Source organism: Rana temporaria, chromosome 3, assembly GCF_905171775.1.
Source record: "Rana temporaria chromosome 3, aRanTem1.1, whole genome shotgun sequence".
Lineage (NCBI taxonomy): Eukaryota > Metazoa > Chordata > Amphibia > Anura > Ranidae > Rana > Rana temporaria.
Genome location: NC_053491.1, coordinates 54,968,004 through 54,990,503, shown reverse-complemented (window position 1 = coordinate 54,990,503; position 22,500 = coordinate 54,968,004). Strand labels below are relative to the sequence as shown.

General features: G+C 44.6%; 1 protein-coding gene across 3 annotated transcripts in view; it reads left to right on the top strand.

The window, feature by feature from the left end:
• The window catches only part of HOMER2 (homer scaffold protein 2), a 304,233-nt gene that overhangs the window by 81,423 nt on the left and 200,310 nt on the right, over positions 1 to 22,500 (top strand). The window contains exon 1 of one of the 3 annotated variants that reach the window (XM_040342590.1): positions 779 to 941. The exons of the other annotated variants lie outside the window; for them this stretch is intronic. The gene's annotated coding sequence lies outside the window, so the exon portion shown is untranslated. Of the gene's footprint in view, positions 1 to 778; positions 942 to 22,500 lie in introns of those variants that run through there. 3 annotated transcript variants of the gene reach the window in all.

Here is a 22,500-nt window from a genome sequence, read left to right as displayed (position 1 = left end):
TATGGCTCTTTGCTTGCCTTTTATCCGGCGCGGTTTCCTGCCGATGACACCAAAGACGGGGCGCGGTTTCCTACTGATGCTGGGGCATTTTCTACTCCCACAGGCCACAGTCTTCACCCCCCCCCCTCAAAGTTTTAAGGGGAGTAAACTGGCCCTTTGTTTCAAAAGTTCTGTCTAGGGCAGGGGGTCTCCAAACTTTCTAAGTAACTGACCAGATTAGAGTCCTGCAGACTTTAGGGGGGCGGACTGTGGCCATTAGGAGTAAAAGAAAAAGTCTCAACGTCGGTGGAGACAACTGGTCTAGGGGATCAGGCACAGCAGATTTACTTACCCGATCTTCTGCTTTTGCCGGCTTCTCTACACTGCTTGACCAGTCCTCACAGCCTATTCTCCTCTGTGCTTTGGTGGTCTAAGGTCCTTTTGATGTCATCAAGACCGATGCATGTGTGTGCCTAGCCAGTGCTTGTGCATTGTGTGGGAAGTGCTTTTACTAGGTGACTGCATTGATCCATGTCCCTGTCAGAACGGTAGTCTGGCTAATGATCAGCGGATGCCGGCGGACATCGAGTCCGGTACGTGCAGATCAGCTCCCACTGTGTATAATCACAGCAAGAGTAAGTTGCTGGCGGTGCGCATGCACACTCCAGACCCAGAAGTGCAGGATCACTTACTACTAGGTATGTGACCCTGTGCAGCAGAGCGCCTTGTATATATGTAAGTTTTATATGATCGGCAGATGGTTAAGCCAGCCATAGACTGTTCAAATCTTGGGCGGTTTAGCCGGAAAAAAGTCATACATCCTTTAAAGTGTTGCTGTTCTGACAAAAGACTCCCCTCCTCCCCCATGACAGGAAGTGTTACTGGCAGGATCGCAGGTGAAAATAAAGGTAAATTAGCCTGAAAAAAAAGAACACAAATGCAGCCGTCACATCTAAGGACCGGTAAGCTGCACTGTTTTAAATTTTTTGCCCTCAAACAGAAAAATTCATAGTGTTTGCAGTCATGCATGTCCATCCAAAAATGCCTTATAAGTAATTTATTGAAACATTCAACATCCAAACAAATATTTTATTCCCCCAGGTTTCCTGGGGTACTGGTGCACCCTGGGTTATCCACATCACCAGTGTCTAAGGGAAATCTTGACCAATCCCAGGTATGCGCTGTAAGAGATTAGGACAGCTTGTTATTAAATATTACCTAGTGGTGCGAGACCTTGTACAACACATGTGCCATATGCACACATACCGTGTGGGGTCATATGCTGCATTTTTCAGCAACACCCTGGAGCTCATGTGAAGTCACCATCTGTTTTCATACTACATTGGGCCTGTAAAGGAAAAAAAATTCTCCTGTATGTTGCTGGGCATTTCAACCCATTCATTTTTATTTGCCTGTTTTAATGCACTACAACACAATGTGTGACAACGCATGTTTTGTTGTGAATGGGCCCTTCAGCGATATTGGAATTGGCTGCCATTCACTTTACAAGCTATAATGTTCTTTAACTCCTTCCCGCCAACCATAGGCATATATGCAGCCTCTCAGTGGGTGGGGCTTAACCTAAAGATAAACAGAGCAGTGCCGAGAGCGCACTCCCAGCACAGTTAACAGCAGCTAATGGAAAGCTCCCGATCTCTACTTGCGATCGGGAGCTTTCCAATTATGTGACCGATGTGATGGCCAATCACGGTGGTCACGTGATCAGAAACCACGCCCTGGAATCTGAAACCCCGGCGCCAAGGGGTTAAACTGTATTTCCAGTTTTTCAGCCAAATTGGGAAATCGCCTGCTTTTACATTTGTTGCATGTCCCTCATTCACATAGCATAACTTCAAACTAAAAATTGAAGCTTAACTTTTTTTTTTTTTTTAAATACTGTTCTGGGCCTTCAGCATGAAAAAAAATAAAAATCTTAGGAGGTTCTCATTGTTAATGAGGGTGCTGTGCATACAGATCTTCATTATCCTTCTCATTTGTGACTAGACTTGAATACTGTGTATCCTAACAAAGGGTTAAAAGTGTAGAGGGTGGGCTTTCTTGCATTGCACATTAATGAGGACAGACTTGGGACAGGCTCACCTAATATTGTTCAATAAACCTTGTAGTCAGCTATGACGCCTCCTTCTGAGAAACCTCTAAAAGGCAAATGTTTTTTGGATTTTTTTTAAGGCATGCTGTGTGAGTGGGAGTAGCAAAACATATGGTAGGGTTTTCTCAAATTTGACTGCAAACGTGGTGAGCTGCGTTTTTTTTGAGCATTTATCTACGTTAATCAGCGCTAATCAGTGTTGGAGTGTTTTTTCAGCTTCCGTCTCTCGGAACCCACTAGGTTTTTTTTTTTTTTTTTGTTTTTTTTTACTGCTCATAAACGCCAGTGCCCAAAACTGTTAACAGCCTATGTGTGCATGGACACATAGGATAACATGATGGAGAGATTAATGACTGTAGAAAAAAACACCTACAGCCAAAAACATCTGCTGTAAATAGTCAAACGTCCAGTGTGCATGAGGCCTAAATGTCTGTCATTCTGTTTTTGGTTCTAAATCCATACTATTGTTTTTTACAAAAGATTTTATTAATGGTCAATCTAACATATAAGCTCAACAATTAGATGGTTACAATGCATATTGCGTAAAACAGATCATAAAGAAGAGTACTGAAATCCTACAAGTTCCAAGGAAGGCCTCAAGGTATAGGCAATATAATCTTCATAATCTGGAATTACTTGGAACTCTGGGAAATACTGCGAAAAAATTACCGAACATGTCCAAACATAAAATCCCATGCAGCTAAACAAAAGACCATACGTTTATTTTTTTAATTTGCACATAGAGGAGTGTATAATTCAAAGATGCAATGTGGTTAGAAACGTAACCATTAAAACCAGGACAATGCTTGGTGGCCTGATAACTTTACAAGGTGAGCATGGGAGAGTAAATGAGCATGGGAGAGGAAATTAAGAAGGGAAGAAAAGATTGGAAGAAAAAGAGAAGAAAAAAAGGACGGGGGGGGAGAGGGACGTGCCCGGGGGGTATTAAATAGAGAGGATCAAATCTGGAAGGTTGATTGTATGCAACCCACAGTTGCCAAACCCAAAGGGATTTATCATGTGTATCTGATAGAATGGCTGTCAACTTTTCATGCGTTTTTTTTTTTTTACTGCCTCAAAACGAAATACAGGAGTTTTCCAGGCTCTTTCTATAGTTAATTTAGTTGCAGCAAAAAGGTGCAGAGCCAGTTGACTCTCCGGCCATCATACTATTGTTTTTATAATGTGCAGACTACTGTACAGGGAAAAGATACAGAGCGAGGATTGTGGTCACATCATTCAGTTCATTGCTTTCTTTGGTTTTGCCATTTTCACCTTCTGCGGGTTGCTGTACTGAAGTCCTATTCAGGCAGTTTCCTTTTTTTTTCTATACGCATTTTTGATTGTAAAAAAAAAAAAAAAAAATCCCTTTTAGAAATCAAGATCTTTTTTTTCTGTTCCATTCTTCATCCGTAGAAGAAACCTTCTGTGAAGTCTAAAGCTCATATAAAATGGCAGCCATGGATCCCTTTCATGTTGGTCCAATTAAAGGTTTCACGCTCTTCAAAGGGCCCATTTCTTTAAAGTCTATTATAATGCGCACACAGAACCCTGGCCTTATTCTATACCGGCTTCACCTAGTGCATAGTTTACATCATTTTGTGTATTGGAATGTCTAGCACAATGCTGGCATTTCATGTACAGATGTACTGCTGTGCACTATTAGAAACTGTGCTGCTGGTTCTCCCGGTTCTTCGGTTACCGCCCCCAGGTTTTATAGTAATATTTTGAGGATACAGAAATTATTCATTCTTGGTCTTGCCTGCACTGGTAGAGTGTACATAATCATCCAGAAAATGTATAAAGAGATCTTGTGTTTACTGAGATGGTCAACTCAATACTATGCAAGGCCCCAGACGTATAACATATATTATTATGACTGTATTCTAGAATACAAAAGTGTCATTTCGCACTGCTGGCACTCCTACTTTCAAGCATATTTCTGGTAAAAGGTACCGTATATACTCGAGTATAAGCCTAGGGTGTCCATCTGCATGCCTCACTGTGTCCATCTGCATGCCTCACTGTGTCCATGCCTCACTGTGTCCATGCCTCGACTGACGTTTAAGTCTATGGAAGGGGTGCTCGGCTTTGCAAAATCACGGGTCCAGGGAACCTACGAACGGGCGTTACCGAGCCCCCAAAGTCACCGGAAAAATTACTGTTTAACATTGGAGTCTATGGAAGGGATTGCCTGGCTTTGAAAAATCGGTGCTCCCCTGGCCCTAGGTCCCCCGGACAACAAACTTTGCACACTTGTAGAAGAAGAGTGGGGCTACATGTGTGCCAAGTTTGGGCCTACGGCTGGCTGGTATCGGGTCCCCAACGTCCGGGAGATCAGGCGCAAAAAGGTGACTCGAGTATAAGTCGAGGGGGGCATTTTCAGCACAAAAAAATGTGCTGAAAAACTCGGCTTATATTCGAGTATATACGTTACATTGTGTGTAATTTTGCAAGCAGAGTTTACAAATACATTGAAAGTACTGTATATCTAAACACAAGGATAAATGTAATCTGTTGTAGCTTAGCAGGTTTTAAAAGTGATACTAAAGAGAGGGGGAAAAAGCGGCAAAACCAGATATGGTGTAGTAACCTTTTATTGAGTGGAAAACAAAGGTTAAACAGGTGATGCACTCACAAGGTATCCAGCGAGACAGGCATATTAGTATAGCTGGATGTCGGCTCAAGGGAACCTGGGTCTGCACAGCGGCCGCCGTGCATCAGACTTCTCCGCGGATAGATGTGTAGGGAGTCGGGAAGAATCTCTGGATGATGATGGGAGCTGTCAAGGCGCTGTCCGATCTGCAGTCAAAGCCAATAGGAACGCGTTTCGGAGGTACGGCCACGCCTCCTTTATCAGCCTCTGAGGGTCTCCCAACCCACCATTGAGGCTACCTCACCCCCCTCCAAGCCGACATTCATTTAGACCCTTTTAAAATCTTATATGGATTAGCCTTCCCACCCTCCAGGACTTTTGAACTTGCGTATTATTATCGTTATTTAATAGAATTTTTATATTTATTTTCTTTCTCTAATTTGGTATACCCATTGACCATTTTAATTGGATGAGCACTATACATTAGCCCTTCATATTTCAATTCTATACCTATAGTTTGTTGCTAACAGTTGTAGCACCGAGTATAACATTCAGTGTGTTTTTGTTTAAAGTAATACTAAAGCTCAGTTTTTTTAAATAAAAAAAAGTTATACAGTGGAACCATGGTTTACGAGTAACGCGATTTAACGAGCATTTTGAAAGATGAGCAACTTCTTTTTTTTGAGGAGGAGGGGAAATCCCCCCCCCCCCCCGCGCCAAGCTTCCTGTGTGGGGAAAATCCTGCAGGCAGTTGTACAGAAGTCGATTGGTATATCTATTTTTGTACAGCCCCCCCTGCACATACCTGGATCAAAATTAATCTGGTCTCTGCGTAACCCGGCCAAACTTTCATCCATGTATGGCTGGAAGTACAGATACCTACATGTTGATCCTGATAAGAATCCAGTGTCCTTGTAACTTCGTCATTCTTAGCTATTCTGTGTGAATCTCCCTATGGTTTGGCATAGATGACGCAATTTTGGCAAGTTTAGTCAAGAGATAGTGAGGCAAAAATCTGGTGATTTTCTCTAACAGGATGGAGACATTTCCATTGTATTCAGGCACCAGTTTGGCATACAGTTGTTCTGCCTGAACAGTGACGGTATCTTCTAGGATATAGTCCTTGTTCACTGAATAATTTTCCACCTGGCTCGAGAGATTTTTAGATCAACTTTTGTCAAATTGGGCTTGCAGGGCCACCTCTACTTTTGGCTGATTCAGCATTAATTGACTGAATTTTGAGCCATCTTTTCACAGCTTAAAGCGGAGGTTCACCCAAATAACATCTATATCAGACCAACTTCTTTATACTTCTAACATGTACAGTCCATTTTTTTTTTTTACGCTGTACATACTGTATAATCTATATTTGCAATCTGGCTTCTGGGTACTTTTCCCCGCGGGAGTAGGTGTTTCTATGCTGAGGAGGAATGTCCTCTGGGAGGTCGCCCAGATGATTGACGTGCTTTCAGAAAAAGTTCCCCCCGGCAGATAAGGCCCCGCCCCCGTATTGCGTAGGGGTGTCACGAGTCACTGCGTTTCCGAAAGAAGCCAAACTTGCAGAGCTGCGAGTCGGCTCTATAAGGCGGCTGCGCACCGACTAGGAGCCGTGTAGAGCTGACTGCGCAGGCGCCGTATAGAGCTTCTTCATGATCGGCTTCTTTTGGAAACGCCGTGACGCGCCTACGCAATACGAGGGGCGGGGGGAACTTTTTCTAAAAGCACGTCAATCATCTGGGCGACCTCCCAGAGGACATTCCTCCTCGGCATAGAAACGCCTACTCCCGCAGGGAGAAGTACCCGGAAGCCAGATTGCAAATATAGATTATACAGTATGTACAGCGTAAAAAAATAAAAAATGAGGACTGTACGTGTTAGAATAATAAAGAAGTTGGTCTGATATGTTATTTGGGTGAACCTCTGCTTTAAAGTGTGATTCTACCTTTTGCAGTCAAATTTGAGAAACCCTCATATGTTTGAGCTACTATTGACACAGCATACCCAAAAATGTAATTGTATTTCTTACCATTTTTTAGTTTGTGTGTGTGTGTGTGTGTTTTTTTTTTGTTTTTTTGTTTTTTTTTAGCAGCATTCTACATAAGACACTATAGGCAACTTCTGATATTTTGAATTGATGGCAATAAGGATGTACAGAGAGTGCATTGCCATACAATGTACCAGCCATGTCTTTAAATCTCTTGGGACAGTCTAGTTTACAACTGTTAACCACTTGCTGACAGTACACAGTATCTCACAAAAGTGAGTACACCCCTCACATTTTAATATTTTATTATATCTTTTCATGTGACAACACAGAAGAAATTACACTTTGCCACAATGTAAAGTAATGTACAACTTGTATAACAGTGTAATTTTTTTCTGTCCCCTCAAAATAACTTAACACACAGCCATTTAATGATTAAAAAGCTGGCAACAAAAGGGAGTACACCCCTAATTGAAATTGTCCAAAGTGGGCCCAAAGTGTCAATATTTTGTGTGGACACCATTATTTTCCAGCACTGGCTTAACCCTCTTAGGCCTGGATTTCCGCAGAGCTTCACTGATTGCTACTGGAGTCCTCTTCCACTCCTCCATGATGACATCACAGAGCTGGTGGATGTTGGAGACATTGCGCTCCTCCACCTTCCATTTGATGTTGCTTCACAGATGCTCAATAGGGTTTAGGTCTGGAGACATGCTTGGCCAGTCCATCACCTGTACCCTCAGCTTCTTTAGCAAGGCAGTGGTTGTCTTGGAGGTGTGTTTGGGGTCGTTATTATGTTGGAATACTGCCCTGCGGCCCAGTCTCCAAAGGGAGGGGATCATGCTCTGCTTCAGTATGTCACAGTACATGTTGGCATTCATGGTTCCCTCAATGAACTGTAGCTCCCCAGTGCCGACAGCATTAATGCAGCCCCAGACCATGACTCTCCCACCAACATGCTTGACTGTAGGCAAGACAACTTTGTCTTTGTGCTCCTCACCTGGTTGTCGTCCCACATGCCATCTGTACCAAATAAGTTTATATTGGTCTCATCAGACAACAGGACATGGTTCCAGTAATCCATGTTCTTTGCTTGTATTCAGCAAACTGCGGGCTTTCTTGTGCATCATCTTTAGAAGAGGTTTGCCTCTGGGACGACAGCCATGCAGACCAATTTGATGCAGTGTGGCTTATAGTCTGAGCACTGACAGGCTGACCCCCCACCCCTTCAACCTCTGCAGCAATGCTGGCAGCACTTGTATGTCTATTTCTCAAAGACAACCTCTAGATATGACGCTGAGCATGGCGAGGCCTGTTCTGAGTAGAACCTGTCCTGTTATACTGCTGTATGGTCTTGACCACCATGCTGCAGCTCATTTTCAGGGTCTTCGCAGTCTTCTTATAGCCTAGGCCATCTTTATGTAGAACAACAATTCTTTTCTTTTTTTTCAAATCCTCAGAGTTCTTTGCCATGAGGTGCCATATCACTGTCTCATACTGGTCACTGAGGCTGCTTGGGATACAATATGTACGACTACCAAAACCTGTTTTAAACTGAAATCCCGTCACGTTACTGGCTTACTGACCTGTCCCAACAATAGGCCTTTCCTTCAACTTACGATCAGAGATTTAAAATCCTGACAATGGTCTAAACCTGAGACCAGGGATCAAGTCCTGGGGAAAAAAAGTGTGGGAACTCCCACCCAAGATCCACTCCCCCACCAAAAAAAAAAATGATACGCTCATGTGCATAATTACTAAACTGCATGTTTTTTCTAAATCCAAAAGCTCCCAGGAGATATGGCATCGAGGAAGTGACGGAATACCCGCACACTACCCGATGAATCCATATACAGGAGGAGGCCAGTAACCTAAAGAATTACTAAGGTTCGCCTGCCCCTGACAGTGACTCGAGCTGGGCATCACCGCTTAGTGAAGGATTGGCTTGGGCGGCTCGGCTGCTCTAGTCCTGCAAAGGGAACGGAGTTCCTGCTGTGAAAAAAGTGCAGGAACTCCGTTCCCACGCGTTCCCTCAGGACTTGAGCCCTGCCTGAGACTAATCTGACTCCAGAGCTGTCATCAGCCTTGAAGTCACTTCAGTCCTGTGATGACATTTTAAGCCCTCTGATAAGGGTGGGAGCATTGTCATCATGTCCCACCCTCAATATCGGAGGCTGTGCTTGAATATTCTCAGGAATAGTGATTGGTACTGCCCTATAGGGAATGATCAAATCACCCCTATACGTGAATGAATTGCGATCACTGGGTACCAATGCCTATCTGGATGGTTTGTTTGATCTGAAAACCCTTGTATCCTCAGTGACCAGTATGAGAGAGTGAGAGGGTTAACACCAACTTTAACACACCTGCTCCCCATTCACATCTGAGACCTTGTAACACTAACAAGTCACATGACACCGGGGAGGGAAAATGGCTAATTGGGCCCAATTTGGAAATTTTCACTTGGGGTTGTACTCGCTTTTGTTGCCAACGTTTTCTTTAGCCATTAATGGCTGTGTGTTGAGTTATTTTGAGGGGAGGGCAAATTTACACTGTTATACAAGCTGTACACTCACTACTTTACATTGTAGCAAAGTGTCCTTTCTTTAGTGTTGTCGCATGATCAGATATAATATATTTATAAAAATGTGAGAGGTGTACTCGCTTTTGTAAGCTACCGTAACTCCTAAATGGTGCACGTTTAGGAGATATTCATTTTACTTGCAGATAAGCCTTATTCTAGGCTTAGCTGTCGGTAAGATCAAAGCAGGTTTTAATACCGCTTTAAGTATAAGTTGAAGGCATTGGCCCGGAATTCACAGAACCGCAGCGCACATTTATGCCGCCGTAGCGCATCTCCTTTACGATATGCCGACACAGCGCAGAGAGGCAAGCATGGAATTCACAAAGCACTTCCACCTACGCTAGCTTACGCCTAGGAAACCCAGCGCAGTTTTGGGAGGAAGTGGGCGTGAGCCATGCAAATGAGGCGTGACCCCATGCAAATGATGGGCCGAGCGCCAGACAGATACGTATAACGAACGGCGCATGCGCCGTCCCTTGGACGCATCTCAGTGCGCATGCTCACAATAACGTCGGAACAACTGCCTAAGATACGCCAGATCACTGCCTACGGCGTGAACATAACCTACGCCTAGTCATATTCATGTCCAATGTAAACTACGTAAAATACACGGGCTTGTGTTCCCTGGTGCAGCCCTTTGCATGGATGCTGCTGACTTACACCTCCTTTATGGGGCATAACTTTACGCCGTACGTACAACTTACGCGCACCAGTCGTAGCCTGCGTCGGGCGCAAGTACTATCGTGAATCGGCGTATCTCCCTCATTTGCATATTTGAATAGAAAAATCAATTGAGCGCCACATGCGTCTTGCGTAAATATGTGCCCACTCTACGCCGGTGTAGGCAAGTTACATCGGTGGAATGAAGCCTGTTTTTAGGCGTATCTTAGTTTTGTGGGCACGGCGCACAGATACGACGGCGCATATTTGCACTTACGCGGCGTATCTCGTGATACGTCGGCGCAAGTGCTTTGTGAATCCGGGCCTTTATTTTTAGTGTTAGAAGTAGCATTATACTGCTGTGAGTGTCCTCGTTTTTGTCATATGCTGTGTGTTTTGTTTTTTTTTCTTTTTCTTTCCAATGATATTGAAGCAACATTTGTATCTCTTGTATTTTATTTTTCAATTTCATCTCCAACAGAAGATATCAAAGTATAGTAGGTTATTATTTTTTTAATTTAAACATTGCTGGTGACTCACTAAGCAGTGAGTCACTTGTGTGATTTACGCTCGTATAGCCTATGGATGTATAGATGAGCCTCTGGACCCCATTTTCCTATTATTGCAGTCATTCCATTTGTGAACATCTTCAAGCTTAACGAACACTTTCTAATGTGCTTGAATCCCTGCAATGAACCAGAAGTGGGATTTCCACATTTCAGAAATGACTCGCATGTCGCTGACTGCTGATAAGTATGCAATCCAATCAATCTTTCTCCTCGTAGTGAAGTACTTAATACGTCTCTTTCTCTCTTTATCAATCTCCTAGTAATCAGACTTACTACCAGGATTAGACTGATTGGCACAACCTGATGTAATAGTTGTTTGTGAAGCAAAGGTTTAGTTTGATTTGTATTGCTTACAGTAGTTACAGTACATTGGTCCAGTTTGCAGCAATGCAAATCAATGGCATCACTATGGGGGTACGGGCTGCACCTGGGTACATAGTTACATAGTTACATAGTTAGTCAGGTTGAAAAAAGACACAAGTCCATCCAGTTCAACCACAAAAAAATAAAAAAACAAAAATAAAAAACACAGTAAAATCCTATACACCCAACTCCATTCCCACAGTTGATCCAGAGGAAGGCAAAAAACCCCAGCAGAGCATGATCCAATTGCTACAGCAGGGGAAAAAATTCCTTCCTGATCCCCCGAGAGGCAATCGGATTTACCCTGGATCAACTTTACCTACAAATCTTAATACTCAAGTTATATTCTGTACATTTAGGAAAGAATCCAGGCCTTTCTTAAAGCAATCTACTGAGCTGGCCAGAACCACCTCTGGAGGGAGTCTGTTCCACATTTTCACAGCTCTTACTGTGAAGAAACCTTTCCGTATTTGGAGGTGAAATCTCTTTTCCTCTAGACGTAAAGAGTGCCCCCTTGTCCTCAGTGTTGACCGTAAAGTGAATAACTCAACACCAAGTTCACTGTATGGACCTCTTATATATTTGTACATGTTGATTATATCCCCCCTTATTCTCCTCTTCTCAAGAGTGAATACATTCAGTTCCTCTAATCTTTCCTCATAGCTGAGCTCCTCCATGCCTCTTATCAGTTTGGTTGCCCTTCTCTGCACTTTCTCCAGTTCTCCGATGTCCTTTTTGAGAACTGGTGCCCAAAAACTGAACTGCATATTCCAGATGAGGTCTTACTAATGATTTGTACAGGGGCAAAATTATATCTCTGTCTCTGGAGTCCATACCTCTCTTAATACAAGAAAGGACTTTGCTCGCTTTGGAAACCGCAGCTTGGCATTGCATGCCATTATTGAGCTTATGATCAACTAAAACCCCCAGATCCTTCTCCACTACAGATCCCCCCAGTTGTACTCCCCCTAGTATGTATGATGCATGCATATTCTTAGCCCCCCCAGTGCATAACTTTACATTTATCACATTAAACCTCATCTGCCACTCAGTCGCCCAATTAGACAGAGCATTGAGGTCGGCTTGTAAATTGGAGACATCCTGCAAGGACGTTATTCCACTGCATAGCTTGGTGTCATCTGCAAAGACAGAAATGTTACTTTTGATCTCAGACCCAATATCATTTATAAATATATTGAAAAGTAAGGGTCCCAGCACTGAACCTTGGGGTACACCACTGATAACATTGGACCATTCAGAGTAAGAATCATTAACCACGACTCTCTGAATTCTGTCTTTCAGCCAATTTCTATCCATTTACAAACTGATATATCCAATCCTGTAGACCTTACCTTACACATGAGCCGTGTGTGCGGAACTGTATCGAACGCTTTTGCAAAATCCAAATATATCACGTCCACAGCCACGCCTCTGTCCAGGGTTTTACTTACCTCTTCATAAAAGGAAATCAGGTTTGTCTGACACTTCTGTCTTTCATGAATCCATGTTGTCTGCTGCTTAAATAGTTTTTTTCCTGCAAGAACTCATCCATGTGGTCTTTTATTAAACGTTCCAGTATCTTCCCAACTATAGAAGTTAGACTAACAGGGCTATAGTTACTTGGTAAAGACTTTTGTTCCCTTTTTAAATATGGGCACCACATTGGCCCTGCGCCAATCCAGTGGTACTATTCCTGTCTTTAATGAGTCCCTAAATATTAGATACAGTGGCTTTGAAATGACAGAGCTCAACTCACCTAGGATCCGTGGATGGATGCCATCAGGTCCAGGTGCTTTATCCACCTTTATTCTGTCTAAATATTTCTGGACCATATCACTTTTGAGCCATTGTGGATTTGAGGCTGTGTCACTCCACCCCCATTTTGGACATGAGCTCCCCATGCTCCATTGTATACACAGAGCTGAAGAAAACATTTAATAAATTTGCCTTCTCTTTGTCCCCAGTCACCCACTCTAAATTATTTTTGTAAGGGGCCTACATGCTCAGACTTCACCTTTTTACTATTAATATATTTAAAGAATTTTTTGGGGTTTGTCCTACTATCTTTTGCAATCTGTCGTTCGTTTTGAATTTTTGCTTCCTTGATTTCCTTTTTGCATATCCTGTTATTTTCTTTGTAACATTTAAACAACACTAGTGTTCCTTCATTTTTATATTTTTTAAAAGCTGCTTTCTTTTTGTTTATAGCTTTTTTTAACTTTGACCGTGAGCCACATAGGTTTTATTTTCTTTATCGTACATCACGGGACACAGAGCGGCATTCATTACTATATGGGTTATATGGAGTACCTTCAGGTGTAGACACTGGCAATCTCAAACAGGAAATGCCCCTCCCTATATAACCCCCTCCCATAGGAGGAGTACCTCAGTTTTTCCGCCAGTGTCTTAGGTGTTAGTCATGGTTTAGCTTGCCTCCACATCCTTGGGATTAGGTGAGCTAACCGGTTCTGTCCAAAAAAGCCTCAGCGCTAAAGTGGTCAGTAACCGGACCCCAAACCCTTGGGGTATAGTCATAATGCTTTTCTTTTTAGAGAGCTGGACCCTGGGCCCAGAACTTAGAAACCTTTGGGTGCCTAATGTTTCTGTTGCCAGAGTGCTATATGGGCCCAGGACAGTGGATCCTTCATAGGAACCCAGGGCCTGAAGGTCTAGGACATCCCCACCGAGATGGGGGAAGATTGGGCCTCTTGCTTGGCAAAGTCCTGCGGCATGGAGCAGGTAAGTGAGGGGAAAACTTGCGGAACTTGGTTCTTAGCAGGTTTTTTCTGGGGGGTCACAGGGGACATGCCTAAAGTTATGCACTGCATCTGGCAAACTAGTCACATATCATAAAGATAGGATGGCTCATATGTATTATTCCCCATAAGATGTGACCTCCCTTGTAGTGTTGGAAAAGCATTGAGTGGGGCCTGTGTGATATAAAAGTATATGTGTGTGTCAGAGAGCTGTGCTTACCTGCAAGCCTCCAGGCGATGCTCCATTCAGTCTTCCTCCTCACGGCCTGCAAAGCAGGCAAAACGCTGACCTCCTCATGGTTCCAGGCTGCAGTTTGCTGGAGCAGAGAGGTCCCTTCCTCCCAACCCCACCCCCCCCCCTGTCGGGAGGGGCATTTCCTGTTTGAGATTGCTGGGGGGGAAGGGCGGGTCAGTGGCTTAAGGAAGGGGCGGCCCTTCCTTGTTTGTTCCATATAGCTCATTCAATACTTTGGAACTGAGGAGGAAAGACCAGAACGGCAAGCACGGGGCGCCGAGGACACACAGTGGCCAGAAAGAATATTGCCAGTCTTCAGAAAGACTGTTTTCAAGCCTAGGAATAGGCTGTTTCTTTTCCATCTCATAGTTTTTCTTGCAATACTACTCAGGGGGACAGAATGTTTTTTCTTTCCTAGATTTGAAAAAAAAAAGAAAAAAAAAAAAAAAGTGTCATCTAGGGGAGAGGAAGCATTTTTTTATCCCCCAAACAGGTGTTTGGGCATTTAAACTATTTATAAGTCCCAGGTACCAATAAGTAGCAGGTGTACCTCGGTATTGTACCATGGCATCAAAAAACAAGGGTACAAGAGGTGGGGATTCCCCCAGAGAGTCTGAGGTCTCGGACAAAGCTATGCCGCTGCTTTCCCCACAGGGAGCCTTGGGGCCATCGGGATCTGGGGCTGGAGCTGACGCGGGTCAGTCCAACCCTAAGATGGTCACGGAGGAGGTATTACTCACCTCTTTAAAGAGATGCAGAAAAGCATGGGTAAAATGATAGCCGCAGCTATGCGGGCAGTAAGCGGAATAGATCTCCGTCGCCCGAGCGCGGACCCTCAGAAGAGGAGGTCCTTTCCTCAGGGGAATTGGACGACCTCTTGGACAAGGACCAAGTAGGTTCAGGGATCGAGGATCCGGATACAGAGGAGTCTGGGGCAGTCTCCCTGAGGGAGAGCTGGTGGATTCAAGGATTGTCGGACTTGGTCCATAGGGCATTCAACTTGCCAGTACCAGATCTCCAGGTATCGACGGTTTCAGCTTTGGGCTCACTGAGGGCGCCTCAAAGCAATGCTGTGTTTCCGATCCATCCTCTATTAGAGGGAGTTTTGTTCCAAGATTGGAACAAGCCAGATAAGATCTTCTTACCACCTAAGAAGTTCTCTGTCCTATATCCTATGGAAGAAAAATTTTCCAAAAGATGGGCTACTCCTGCAGTGGACGCAGCCATCTCATGTGTTAACAAATCGTTAACATGCCCTGTAGAAAACATACAGGTGTTCAAGGATCCAGTTGATAAGCGCTTGGAAGCACTACTTAAGAACTCCTTCACTACTGCAGGGGCAGTAGTACAGCCAGCTGTGGCTGCGATTGGGGTCGCTCAAGCATTATCGGATCAATTTAAGCAGATGCTTAAACTTATTCCTGCCCAGCAGGCAGAAGAATTTTCGGATGTCCCTAAGGCCATATGTTTTACGGTAGACGCAATCAAGGATTCTATCCAGCAAGCGTCACGTTTATCGTTATCCCTTATCCATATGAGAAGACTCTTATGGTTAAAAAGCTGGGAGGCTGAGCCCCATGCAAGAAGCTCCTGGTAGGGTTCCCCTTCCATGGAGGACGACTCTTCGGAGAAGACCTAGATAAATACATTCAGACCATTTCAAACGGCAAGAGTACTCTCTTGCCAACTAAGAAGAAGGTTCAGGGGGCCTGCGTTTTAAACGACAGTATTCCCCTGGCAGGGGCCCTCTAATGCCAAGCAGTATCGACGGCCTCCTGCAAAAGCAAACTTCGGCTTCAACAGCAAATCACAAGGACAGGCTGTTAGAGGCAAAAGGCAGTGGTTTCGCAAACCAGCAAAACCAGCCCCCAAGCCAACCTTATGAAGGGGCGCCCCCACCCACGAAGGTGGGGGGAAGGCTGCGACTCTTTTCAGAGATTTGGGAAGCCAGCATTCCCGACGAGTGGGTACGGTCTTCCGTGGCCACAGGCTACAAATTAGATTTCCTAAGGTTTCCTCCTCCTCATTTCCAGAAGTCGAGGATTCCAAACGATCCGGAAAAGGGAGCCGCATTAAGATCGGCATTAGATCATCTACTTTCCCAGGAAGTAATAGTAGAGGTACCAGTCCTGGAACAGGGGCTGGGTTTCTACTCCAACCTATTCATCATCCCAAAATCCAATGGAGATATCAGGCCAATTTTGGACCTAAAGATGGTAAATGCATATCTAAAGATCCGCTCATTTCGGATGGAATCCGTGCGGTCAGCAGCTGCCACACTCCAGAAGGACGACTTCATGGCGTCCATAGACATAAAGGATGCCTACCTTCATGTTCCAATTTATCAGCCACATCAAAGATATCTACGCTTCATGGTGGCTTCGCGTCACTTCCAATTCGTGGCACTTCCCTTCGGGTTGGCTACGGCCCCCCGGGTGTTCACGAAGGTCCTAGCTCCGATCCTAGCCAAGCTAAGGATCCAAGGGGTCACGATCCTAGCATACCTGGACGACCTCCTAGTCATAGACCACTCGTCTCCCGGCTTGGAGCGAGCAGTGGCCCTCACGGTCCAATACCTCGAGAGGTTCGGCTGGGTCCTAAATCGAGAAAAGTCAGCTTTCCAGCCCACAAGGCAGTTGGAATATCTCGGCATGAGATTAGACACAGAACAACAAGGAGTGTTCCTACCTCTGAGGAAGGTAAAAGCCATCAAGGAATTAATCCTACTGGTTCTAAGCACTCGCATCCTACAGGCAGCCATCCTGTCAGCATGGAGCAGAAGGCCACAGGCCTTGGATATCCCGTTTGCCGCTCTTATCAAGAGTCCGACAAAGTCTGTGTTGGTGGTTAGACCCTCAGAATCTACTGAAGGGAAGTCTTTCAGCCCAGTGGCTTGGAAGATAGTGACCACAGATGCCAGCCTGACGGGCTGGGGAGCAATTTTGGATGGTTGCACTCGCCAGGTACTTGGGCAAAGCCAGAGAAGCAGTTGCCCATCAACATCTTGGAGCTCAGAGCTGCTCGACTAGCCCTCAGGGCTTGGACGTCAAAATTGCAGGGGTTCCCGGTGAGAATTCAATCAGACAATGCCCACGGCCGTGGCATACATAAATCACCAAGGGGGAACCAGGAGTCAAGACCGCTCAGAGAGAGGTGAGCTTGATTCTCCTATGGGCAGAGGCGCATGTGCCCTGCATATCGGCAATATTCATTCCAGGAGTGGACAACTTTCAGGCGACTTCTTAAGCCGCCAGACTCTATGGCCGGGGGAATGGTCTCTGCATCCACAAGTCTTTCAAGCACTCTGCCAAAGATGGGGAGTGCCGGACGTGGATATCATGGCATCGAGACTCAACAAGAAACTAGACAGGTTCATATCCCGCTCAAGGGATCCGATGGCCTGCGGAACCGATGCGTTGGTTTGCCCTTGGCATCAGTTCAAACTTCTTTATGCGTTTCCCCCGCTCCAGTTACTACCCCGCCTGCTGCGCAGGATCCGGGTGGAACACATACCAGTCATCCTGGTAGCTCCAGCATGGCCCAGAAGGGCATGGTACTCACTCATCCTAAAGATGGTAGTGGGAGACCCTTGGACTCTTCCTCTACGGCCAGACCTGCTATCGCAAGGTCCGATCCTCCACCCTGCCTTACGGCATCTAAATTTGACGGCCTGGAAGCTGAATCCCTGATTCTCAGGGGTAGAGGTCTGTCTCAGAAAGTAGTCTCTACCCTAATCAGAGCCAGGAAACCGGTCTCTAGGGTGATTTATTACAGGGTCTGGAAGGCCTATGTAGGCTGGTGTGAGTCCAAGCGATGGCTTTCTCGCAAATTTACCATCGATAGAGTATTAAGTTTTCTCCAGCTAGGAGTGGATAAAGGATTGGCATTAAGCACAATCAAAGGACAGATTTCTGCTCTGTCAGTGTGGTTTCAGCGGCCGCTGGCCACCCACTCGCTGGTTAAGACCTTCCTTCAAGGGGTCTTACGTATTAGACCTCCAGTTAAATCCCCGCTTTGTCCGTGGGATTTAAATCTTGTTCTGTCAAGTTTACAGAAACAACCGTTTGAGCCGTTGGCTGAAATTCCTTTGGTTCTACTGACAAGGAAGTTAGTATTTTTGGTTGCCATAGTTTCCGCAAGAAGAGTTTCGGAGCTAGCGGCCTTATCCTGTAAGGAACCATATCTTGTTTTTCATAAGGACAGGGTCGTTCTCCGCCCTCATCCTTCCTACCGAAGGTCATATCCAGTTTTCATTTGAACCAGGATTTGGTATTACCATCCTTCTTCCCTAAACCTACTTCCAGAAAGGAAGGGTTGCTGCATACCTTGGATATTGTCAGGGCCATGAAGGCCTATCTTAAAGCTACAAAGAAGATCCGGAAAACAGATGTGCTGTTCATTCTACCGGATGGGCCCAAGAAGGGGCAGGCAGCTGCAAAGTCCACCATTTCTAGGTGGATTAAGCAATTAATCACTCAGGCCTACGGCTTGAAAGGGTTGCCTCCTCCAGTATCATTAAAGGCTCATTCTACTAGAGCCATGGGCGCCTCCGGGGCAGCACACCACCAGATCTCTATGGCTCAAGTTTGCAAGGCGGCAACCTGGTCTTCTGTCCACACGTTTACAAAATTCTACAAGTTGGACGTAAGAAGGAATACTGATACTGCCTTCGGGCAGGCAGTGCTGCAGGCTGCAGTTTGAGACCCTCGGATTCCGGGGGCTCCTCTTTTTTGAGTTAAATTTAAAATTTAAAATTATTTTTCTCAACTAAGTTGGATTTATTATGATTTGAGTATATCTCTAAATTAAATCCTTTTGTCTTGGAGATGTTCTCCCTCCCCTCATTGTAAGCATTGCTTTGGGACATCCCATATAGTAATGAATGCCGCTCTGTGTCCCGTGATGTACGATAAAGAAAAAGAGATTTTTAATACAGCTTACCTGTAAAATCTTTTTCTTGGAGTACATCACGGGACACAGAGCTCCCACCCCTCTTTTTTGAGGACCATTTTGGGAGGCATACTGCTTGCTACAAAACTGAGGTACTCCTCCTATGGGAGGGGGTTATATAGGGAGGGGCATTTCCTGTTTGAGATTGCCAGTGTCTACACCTGAAGGTACTCCATATAACCCATATAGTAATGAATGCCGCTCTGTGTCCCGTGATGTACTCCAAGAAAAAGATTTTACAGGTAAGCTGTATTAAAAATCTCTTTTTTAGCCTTTTAAACTTATTGCCCATGGGAACATACTTTGCAGTGAGGTTCCACACAGTCTTTTTGAAGAATTCCCATTTCTGTTCTGTGTTCAGCTGTGCCAATAGTCCCTCCCAGTCCAAGTCCTGGAGAGCAGCCCTCATCCTTGGAAAATTTGCTCTCTTAAAATTTAGTGTTTTAATATTTCCTGTATGTTTTTCTTGCTTATAGTTAATATTAAATGAAATCATGTTATGATCACTGCTACCCAGGTGTTCCTTTATCTGAACATTAGTAATAAGCTCTGCATGGTTTGAGATTATCAGGTCCAACAGGGCATCATTCCTAGTTGGGGCCTCAATAAACTGCACCATAAAATTGTCCTGCAATAGGTTTTTAAATTTTTGTCCTTTAACTGTCCCAGAAGTGCCATTAATCCAGTCAATTTCTGGGTAGTTAAAATCCCCCATTATTATCACCGTCCCAGACCTTGCAGCCCTTTCCATCTGTGCAAGGAGCTGAGTCTCCACCTCCTCATTAACATTGGGTGGTTTATAACAAACTCCAATGATTAATTTTGAACTACGCACATCTGTATGCAGTTCCACCCATAATGCTTCAGCCTCATCACACTCTCCATCAACCAGGTTCTCTTTCACGCTTGCTTTGAGGTCACTTCTCACATAGAGACAGACCCCTCCACCTTTCCTTTTTACCCTGTCTTTCCGAAAGAGAGCATAGCCAGGAATATTAATAGCCCAGTCATGTGAGGATTGAAGCCAAGTTTCAGCAATACCGATTACATCATAGCTCTCCTCATGCACCAGAGCTTCCAGCTCACCTGTTTTGCTTGGCAGACTTCTGGCATTGGTGAACAAACACTTAAATGTATTGTTACATTTTTTTTCTCTGGTGTTTTTCATATAATTTATAGTAGTACAAATGGCACTATTATTTCCAATGGCTGTTTGCAACATGGGAACTTTCTTGTCACCTGCCATAACCCTCCCCCCATCTATCCCCATTCCACTCTCCATTAATGTCTGACCACTAACTGACCTGTCTGCTCGATGTAATTCTAATTCACCCTCCCCCCTCAATCCTAGTTTAAATACTCCTCCAGCATTCCCATAAACCTCTCCCCCAGCACAGCAGACCCCCTTCCATTCAAGTGCAAACCGTCTTTAGCATATAGGTTGCACCCCAATGAAAAGTCAGCCCAGTGCTCTAGAAACCCAAATCCCTCCTTCCTACACCAGGTCTTTAGCCATGCATTCAGCTCTCTAATCTCCCCCTGCCTTCATCAAGTAGGAAGTTATTGGCATGCTTGACAGGTGAGAGGCCGATGCACTAGTCTGCCCATTACCTACTACTCTGTCCTGCTATCACTCTGCACTAGTTCTTTAAAAGTTTAAATTTTGTGTTCTATTTTCATCTGATATTATTATTCAAATTTGATAGTTGCTTGATGGTTAATGGCACCATCATATGGGGGGGGTGACGTGACGCCAATTCTAGTGACGCCACACCAATTCTAGTGACTCCACCTATGCAAGTATGCATATTTCATTATTTCATACCTCCCAGCTTGGAACAATGTAACTGTGCATATTTCATACCTGAATGACCCCTGCCAAATCTGCAGATCACTGTAGTAGTAGCCAATGCATCAGTGATAGCAGCAGTGTTAGAGGTCCAGTGCCAAGTGGCTGCCCTTCTGCATGGTAATCACAGGGGGTCAAATGCTTGCTACTTCCACCATTCAGAGAACGTCTTGAATTCATTTCAATGGATGCAAGGAGTTCTCTGGTGGAAATTGCAACATTACTGCCCCTCTTCTCCACCTCATTTGATCAAAGAACACTTTTATTAATTTAAAAAATAAACAGGGCATTCTACCATGTGGTTACTATGCAGAAAGGCAGCCGGACTCAGAAAACTACTACTGGTATCAGTAGTTCAAAAAACAACAAAGAAAAAAATCCCAGCCTACTTGCCAACCAGCCTGCAACAAACTGAATTGGTCTAACAGATCAGGTTAGTACCAATGGGTTTAGTTGGCACACATTTGCAAAAATGTGTAAGCTGCAGGACCACTTCACGGCTCCCCAGTGTACTGCAGTCCTCTCCAAAATTGGAGCGCATATATTATAATGGATAGATTGGGAGCAGGCATGCCATGTAGCACTTTTTTGAACACTCTTTTTTGAAAAAAAAAAGTTTCATGCCTTTAAAAAAAAAAAAAAAAAAAAATTAAAGTTAGCCCCATTTTTTTAATTTTATTTTTTGCATAATGTGAAAGATGTTGTTACACAGAGTAAATAAATAGATATGGAACATGTCGCCCTTCAAAATTGCACACGCTCATGGAATGGTGCCAAACTTCGGTACTTAAAAATCCTCATGGGCGACGCTTTGAATTTTTTTACTGGTTACATGTTTTGAGTTAGAGGAGGTCTAGGACTAGAATTATTGCCCTTGTTCTAACGTTCGTGGCGATACCTTACATGTGTGGTCTGAACACCATTTTCATATGTGGGCGGGACTTACATATGCATTCATTTCTGCCTGCGAGCGCACAGGGACAGGGCTTTAAATAATGGAAAAAAAAAATGTATTGTTCGTTTTACTTTTAACTTATGTAAACATCCCTTGTAATAGGAAGAAGCATGACAGGTCCTCTTTCCAGTGAGATGTGGGGTCAATAAGACCCCCATATCTCACCTCCTAGCCTGGGAAGACTGAAATAAAAAAAAAGAAAAGATCTCCGCTTCCCAGCCGAGGCAGCGCCGTATTTTTGAAATGCAGAGGCTGCGCATGACGTCATAACATCGCGCCCGGCCTCCGAATGATCATAGTGACTCCGGCGACCATCTGGTCCCCCGGAAATCTCTATGGTAAGCATCCGGGCCCAGCGGATCCGTTCTCTGACTCGTTGATCACAGCGGTGAGTTGGTAGAAGCACCGGAGGGTGGCGGGAGGGGGGAACATCCCCTCTCGCTGCCCATAAGAATGATCAAGCGGCAGAACAGCCTCTATGATCATTCTTATGGTGCCGAGAATCGCCGGCTCTAAAAGACGATATCTGAATAATGCCTGTAGCTGCACCCATCATTCAGATATCCCCGCTCAATTCAAGGACGTTCATATACGTACCTTGGGCGGGAAGTGTATAGGAACACACCAGACACCCAGCACAATGGCAGGGAAGGTATCCAGCATGTCCCCTTATGACGCATTTCACAAAACGACAAAGAAAAGTTCCAAACTCACTTGCCAACCAAGCTGCCATGCCACTTCCGGTATTTGGAACGCACACCGGCTCATGGCTGTGGTGGAGCGGGTAATTACTATTTGTGTTGTGGTCTGTATTCGTGGCGAGCGGGCACTGAATCATGTAAGAGGCCATCCATTTGTTTTTATGTCTTTTTTTTTTTTTTATGTAACTTTAATAAAATCGCTACACTGA